Below are 6,563 nucleotides of genomic sequence, written 5' to 3' on the forward strand. Positions count from 1 at the left end.
GACACAATTAGTTAAGATGGGCGATACTAGCCACATATGTACATTTGTAATCACAGCACTTGAGAGGCCAGAAGCAGGAGAATCTAGATTTTGAGGCCATCCCCCCTATAGTCCAGGCTGTCCTAAATTCACCGTGTAGCTCAGGCTAGAATCAAACTCTTGGCAAATCTTTCTGGATCAGCCTCCCAATTGCTGGAATTACATATGTGAGCTGGTACATGTGATCTTTCATTTGTTTATTTTATTGCTATGCTGAGCATGAAACCTGGGACCTTGAGCACACTGTGCAAACACTCTACCACTGAGCCATATCTCCAGGCCATGACAGGTGTTCCATAAAAAAAGAAAAAGCTAGACACCTGTAATCCCAGCTCCTTCAAACACTGAAGCAGGAGGATTAGTTGATCTCAGGAGCTTAATGAAGGCCAGTCTAAGAAACATAATATGACCCTGTCTCAAAACAAACAAACCAACATACAGAGACAGACAGACAGAGAGAAGAGCGATGAGGCAAGGAGATACTTGGGGGTTACAAATGCAAGCCAAAGACCAAGGATTTCCATCTAATCAGAACCAGTTAGAGGCAAAGAAGCCCCAATATAGGTTTTAGAAATTCCTATTATAAACCCAATACAGGTTTAGAATATTCCTGTAAACATCCTAAGAACTTTCTGGGGTAGCAGATGCTGGCTATTGAACTCAGGGCTTCATGAACACTAAATATATTTATGCTCTACCACTGACTACATCCCTCAGGCCCAGGACTTGAGACAATAAACTTCTAGTCGGCGGCATTTGGGTATGGGAGCCCTAGTAACCCAGTGCAACTGATTGTAAGTCCCACTCTTTAGCCTTTTATGTTCCCAGTCTGATTCCAATGTATCCAGTTGGACTTTTTTTTTCCATGTATGTTGCTTAGTCTTCTTAGAGATTTCTGACATATAATTCTGATTTTCAATAGTTTAGAGAAGGAACTTGTTGAGTGTGGTGGCACATGCCTTTATCTCTATGACTTTGAGGCCAGCCTGCCCGGTCTACAAAGTGAGTTCCAGGAGAGCTAGGGCTGTTATACAGAGGACCCCTGTCTAGAAAAATGAGAGAGAGAGAGAGAGAGAGAGAAAATAAACCCACCTCCATTCTCTTGACTTTCCTTCTGGGGTTCTAATGATATAAAATTGGAAATGACTTTTGTTTAAATCATCCACTTCTTTTTTGTTTGTTTGTTTTTTTTGTTTTTCAAGACAGAGTTTCTCTGTAGCTTTGTGTCTTTCCTGTATCTCGCTCTGTAGACCAGGCTAGCCTTGAACTCAAAGATCCATCTGCCTCTGCCTCCCGAGTGCTGGGATTAAAGGCGCGCACCTCCACCGCCCAGCAAATAATCCACTTCTTGCATATCCATTTTCATTTTCTTCTACCTCTATACTGATTTAGAGCCTTCCTTCAGTTGAGTCTTCTATTTCACTTGTTTTAGAGGCATCTGAATAAATGTATCTAGTAAGGTTTACAATTTAGTAAATTTTAAGAGAGTTTGGTAGAAGTTGGTACTTTCTTTCCCACTGAAAAATCAAAATTAAATTTCAGTAATGGATTTTTTTTAATTCGTTTGGGGACTGGGTCTCACTACAGAGCAGGCTGGATTCAAAGTCATGATCCTTGTGCCTCATACAGTAGTATGCTGCCACACAGACTTTTTTCATTTTAGCTGAATAAGTGACTGTCTAGAATAAAGGCTGTATTTCCAATCTGTCTTCAGGCAATAATGACCACATATTAAAGCTTTAAAATTATATTTGTGTGTGTGTGTGTGTGTATGTGTGTGTGTGTGTGTGTGTGTACATATGCACCAAAGTTTATATGTGGAGGTCAGAAAAGAACTTGAAGAAATCCATTCTCTGATTCCATCTGTGGGTTCTGGGGTTCAAATTCAGATCATTAGGCTTGGTGACAAGGACCTTTATGGGCTAAGCCACCTTGCTGGCCCACATACTAAGATTTTACCATAACACATATGCATTAGAGGTATAAATTTTAGGAAGTTTTTTGAAAGGTATGGAACATGCCTTTCTCCTTTCCTTTGCACTTTTCTCTCTACTCCATGGGATCTCCACATAATTTACTTGATCACACAACTTCCTTTAGTTAATGAAATATGAATATGTAGGACATAGAACATGCTTACTCAGAGGCCTGCCATGAGTTTCTGGGGGTTGGGAAATCAGCTCAGTGGCAGACTGCTTGTCTAGCAAGCATAGGGTCCTTGGGTTTGGTTCCTGGCAGAGTGGAGAGACCACCTGAGTTTTTGTGACTTGGTCTCCTGTGTGCTAGGTTTTCTACTGCGAAGAAACCAAAACCTGGTGATAATTGCTGTTTTATTCTGAGTCTTTGAATGGGAGCTATATAGAACTGATTTAAATTTGTCTTGTATCTGGAATACAGCCAAGGTAGCCACGTCCCCATTCCTGCCAGCTTCCAATTTCTAATTAGTGAGAAGAAACAAGCAAGCAGGCAAACAAAAAAGCTGTTTATACACCACTGAATTCATAAGGGCAATTCTTAAGAGCTGAACACTAGGTTTTTTAATTTCTTGCTCTGAATTTGTTTATCAGGAATGAATAATGCTATTATAAGACTCATGTACCAATTTGTTTTTTAAAGATTTATTTATGTATTTTGTGTATATGGATGCTTTGTCTGTATGTATGTTGTACATCTATACACCAGAAGACGGCATCAGACTGTTGTGAGCTGCCATGTAGGTGATGGGAACTGAACTCAGGACACTCGGAAGAGCAGTGATTACTCTTAAACACTGAGCCATCTCTCTAGCCCATACCAATTTGGTTTTTTGTTTGTTTGTATTTTGTTTTTTCCAGACAGGTTTTCTCTATGTAGCCCTGGCTGCCCTAGAACTACCTCTGTAGACCAGGCTGGCCTCGAACTTCACAGAGATCTACCTGCCTCTGCCTCCCAAGTGCTGGGACTAAAGGAGTGAGCCACCACTGCCTGGCTCATACAAAGGGGTTTTGTAAAACCACTTGTAAAATCATTTTGCATTTCCAACAGCAGTGTGTGAGGGACCCAATCTCACCCTTACCAAAACTTTCTCCTTCGGTCATCCTCATAAGTTTGATGTGGTATCTTAGTAAAATTTTGATTTGTATTTTCTTAATGACTATGTGATCACCTTTCCATGTTCTTACTGCTATTAGCATATCATTAAAGAAATGTCTCTTCAACTCCTTCCCTTCACCCCTTCCTCTCTCTCTGTCTGTCTCTCTATAAGTGCTCTACAACTGAGCTATATCCTCAGTCCTCACTTTCCTTTTTAAATTTTAATATGCTTTTTTTTTTTTGGTTTTTCGAGACAGGGTTTCTCTGTGTAGCTTTGCGCCTCTCCTGGAACTCACTTGGTAGCCCAGGCTGGCCTCGAACTCACAGAGATCCGCCTGGCTCTGCCTCCCGAGTGCTGGGATTAAAGGCGTGCACCACCACCGCCCGGCTTCCTTTTTAAATTTTGAGACAGGGTCTCAGTTGCTCAGGTAGGTAGGCCTTGAACTTGTGACCTTGCTGCCTCAACCTCCCCAGTAGCTGGCATCTTTCCTTATTTTCAATGGTGGTGTCTTTTCTGTTGAGTTTTGAGTTATTCATATATTCAAGGTAGACCATAAGAGACATAGTTTGCAAATTATTTTCCCAACCTGCATTGTTTTCTTTTTAGATTTGATGTGCTTGAGTGTTTTGCCTACATGTATGTATGCATACTACAGGTGTGGTTGTGCCCACAGAGGTCAGAAAAGGGCATTAGATTCCTGAGTCTTCTGCAAAAGCAGCAAGAGGTTTTTTTTGGGGGGGATGAGGGGTTGGAGGAGGGATTGAGGTAGGGTTTCTCTATGTAGCCCTGGCTGTCCTGGAACTCGCTCTGTAGACCAGGCTGGCCTTGAACTCACAGAGATCTGCCTGCCTCTACCTCCTGAGTGCTGGGATTAAAGGGTGTACCACCATGCCTGGCAGAGCAAGAGCTCTTAACCAGTGAACCATCTCTCCAGCCCCCTCTATTATCTTGCCATTTGTTTTTTTTTTTTTCAGATAGACTCATTACATAATCTAGGCTATTTCCCAATTTGACATCTTCTTGCCTTGGCCTCCTGAGTTCTGGGGTTACAGGCACACACCACTGCACCTGGGCCATTTTACTTCTTGACAATGTCTCTATTAGTCTGTGAGGGCAACCAGATCAAAGTACCACAGATTGGATCTGACCTCATTGGGGAGTAATTTTTTTTGTTTTTTGTTGTGTTATTTATTTGTTTGTTTAAATATTTTTTAATTTTAATTTTATGTGCATTGGTGTTTTGCCTATATGTATGTCTGTATGAGGGTGTCGAGTCCCCTAGAACTGGAGTTAGAATCCAATGTGAGCCACCATGTGGGTTCTAGGAATTGAACCTGGGTCCTCAGGAAGAGCAGTCAGTGCTCCCAACTACAAAGCCATCTCTCCAGCCTATTTGTTTGTTTTTTGAACAAGGTTTCATGTAGCCCAGCCTGGTCTCAAACTCTGTGTGTGTGCGCGCGCGCGCGCGCATATATCCAGGAATGGCCTTGAATTTATGATTTTCCTGCCTCTACCTCCCAACTGCTGGGATTACAGATATATGCCACCATACCAGGCTAACATGAGTCTGAAAGGAACCTAATTCAATCCATAACACTCTGCCCTCCAGACTTCTAAATTAATGTCCTCACATATACATTATTTTGACAGCCCCCAAATTCTTATCCCATGTCAGTGTCAAAAAACTCCAAATTCAAAGTTTTATCAAAATATAGGTAGATGGTATGATGCCACAATCCTGTAATTCCAGCATCTGGGATACTTGAGGCAGAAGAATTACTTGTGCCTTGGGGTTTGGCAATACATGGAGATACCTCCTCCTCCCAGACCTGGAAATAGGAGAAAGGAAACCAACTGAAAACCTCAAGAGAAAACAAAAATTAGAAAACCAACAAGGTTAAATGTCCCTAATCTTGAAAATATGAAATGCTCCAAAACTTCTTGAGCACCACTAATGATGCAATAAATAAAAACGTTCACACATATGAACCTTTTAGCATAAAATTATTTTAAAAATTTAATTACCTCCAGGCTATTGATTTCCATATGCAATAAAGCTTTTTTCCCCAGAAAAAAAAATGCTTTGTGATATATTTATAAGTTACAATTCCACTAGACTTTAAGGCTCAGGTGAGAAATGTCTTGAAAAATAAAGAGTTTTCCTGGCTAAGTTACCTGGATACCCAAGAAATGATCTCTTTTAATATGCTTGTCTGGCAGGCATCCAGTCACCTTGTTTGGCAGCACATCCTTTAAGGATTAGTAGTCTTGGGTACTGAAGAGAGTGGAGTCTACAGCAGATACCGGAGCTACAAGGACCCAACTGCAATGCTGGGAAGGAAGTGGGTAGAGAACCTGGGCAGGATGAAAACGAAATTAGTAAATGAACGAAAAACAGTACAGAGAGTAAACTGTGAACGGGATTATAAGGGAGCAGAAAGCTAACAGTGGGAGGAAAATCTGAGTGAAATAAGTCTTGCTTAACTCTTGTCAGCTCCAAGGCATTTTAAGCTATCTTAATGAACCCTTGGAGGCGGGAACTAAATATAATTCACACCACCCTTAGTATTTGGGAGCTACTTTAATCTACATCCTTGAACGAATGGCTGCTGTTACTATCTTTGCACGGCCCGGACAAAAGGAAGCCTACTGCGGTTTAGCACAAAACTGGGTCGCCTGAAATAAGGCAGCTGCAGCCCGGTGGCTTCGCCTTAGAGCTTGGTGCTTTTGGCACGTTGCTGGCACTGCCTGTGGGAATTAGTTCCCGCCCATGCCCCTGGCACAATCACTGTAGAAAAGTGATGTACCACGTGCCCCACGGACAACCCAATGGCCCAGAGCACTACCTTCAAAGCCAAAAGCCAGCGTGCCCTAGACAAACGATGCCCAGGGCCACTCTAGCGACAATCACACAACCGCTCCTTCAGGCGGCAACGGGTAACGGTCCCCGGAGGGGGGAGGGGCGGCTCTCAAGTCTGGGAAAGGGGTTCCGCCCCGGGCGTCTCGGAGTCCCTTCCTGAAGCTGAGGGAGACTCCGCCGCCGGTCCGCTTGCGGCTACAGCCTCTCCAAGGCCGCCTTGGGCTCCCCACCCGTGGAACCCGGCTCCGGGTCTGAGGAGTCGCGTTACGTGTGGATGCTCCGAAATGCGACTCTTATCACCGTTATCACCGTTGCCCGAAGCCACCGGCTTCCCGCCTCTACCCTGCGAGGTATCCCGCCAGTGAAGTACCCCGCCGGTCGCGTGCGACTGTGACCGGTGAGCGCGAGAGGAGGAGCTCGAGCACCGGGGAAGCGGAGCCTGGATGTGGAGCAATAGGCTGAGGGAGGGGCTTAGGAGCGCAGAAGGCGGAGCCCGGGTATGGAACTACAGACTGAGGGCGGGGCTTAGAGGCGTAGAAGGCGGAGCCCAGAGGATGGAACTACAGGCTGAGGGAGGGGCTTAGGAGCGCA

At 43.9% G+C, this 6,563-nt stretch overlaps 1 long non-coding RNA gene across 2 annotated transcripts in view; it reads right to left on the bottom strand.

The window, feature by feature from the left end:
• LOC128098811 (uncharacterized) overlaps positions 1–6,438 on the bottom strand; it is a 29,562-nt gene extending 23,124 nt beyond the window's left edge. The window contains exons 1-2 of one of the 2 annotated variants that reach the window (XR_008214344.1): positions 5,959–6,438; positions 5,345–5,467 (exon numbers count right to left, since the gene is read on the bottom strand). This is a non-coding gene — a long non-coding RNA (uncharacterized LOC128098811). Of the gene's footprint in view, positions 1–5,287; positions 5,468–5,958 lie in introns of both variants that reach the window. The other variant, XR_008214343.1, reaches the window with a different exon arrangement.
• Positions 6,439–6,563: the final 125 nt, after the last annotated feature.

Source organism: Peromyscus californicus, unplaced genomic scaffold (assembly GCF_007827085.1).
Source record: "Peromyscus californicus insignis strain IS unplaced genomic scaffold, ASM782708v3 Scaffold_6__1_contigs__length_162567912, whole genome shotgun sequence".
In the NCBI taxonomy this organism is placed as follows: Eukaryota; Metazoa; Chordata; class Mammalia; order Rodentia; family Cricetidae; genus Peromyscus; species Peromyscus californicus.